A 607-nucleotide genomic window follows, 5' to 3' on the forward strand; every position below is an offset into this window, starting at 1 on the left:
GAACACCTCTCCAAAGTGCCAGACGCCATAGAATGTGAGCATTTGCCCACTCAAGTCTGTTACGACAACGAACTGCAGTCAGGTCGAGACCCCAATTAGGACGACGAGCATGCAGATGAGCATGCTGATGAGCGTCCTTGAGACGGTTTCTGAAAGTTTGTGCAGATATTCCTTGGTTATGCAAACTGATTGTTGTAGCAGCTGTCATATGCCACACCTGTGAGGTGGATGGATTATCTCTGCAAAGGAGAAGTGCTCACTAACACAGATTTAGACAGATTTGTGAACAAATATTTGAGCGAAATAGACCTTTTGTGTACATAGAAAAAGTCTTAGATCTTTGAGTTCAGCTCATGAAAAATGGGGGCAAAAACAAAAGTGTTGCGTTTATAATTTTGTTCAGTGTAATTGATATAATAATTTATTGATAATTGTTTAAATTAACATAATACTTTTCACTCATCCATTTTCTTTACAATGGTTTAAAGGCTGAAATGTAAAGTGTAGCAATTTATAAAACTTTGTTTTTGAGAAAACTTGTAAATGAACTGTAAATTATGCCTTTACAGTAATTTTACAGTTTAATATGGTACTATAGACATTGCCC

The 607-nt window shown here is 36.4% G+C and overlaps 1 protein-coding gene across 1 annotated transcript in view; it reads left to right on the forward strand.

Moving 5' to 3' along the window:
- LOC107592349 (transcriptional regulator ATRX-like) overlaps positions 1-607 on the forward strand; it is a 37,056-nt gene that overhangs the window by 24,400 nt on the left and 12,049 nt on the right. The gene's annotated exons all lie outside the window — the stretch shown is intronic.

Source organism: Sinocyclocheilus grahami, unplaced genomic scaffold (genome assembly GCF_001515645.1).
Source record: "Sinocyclocheilus grahami isolate Dianchi unplaced genomic scaffold, SAMN03320097.WGS_v1.1 scaffold152.1, whole genome shotgun sequence".
Lineage (NCBI taxonomy): Eukaryota > Metazoa > Chordata > Actinopteri > Cypriniformes > Cyprinidae > Sinocyclocheilus > Sinocyclocheilus grahami.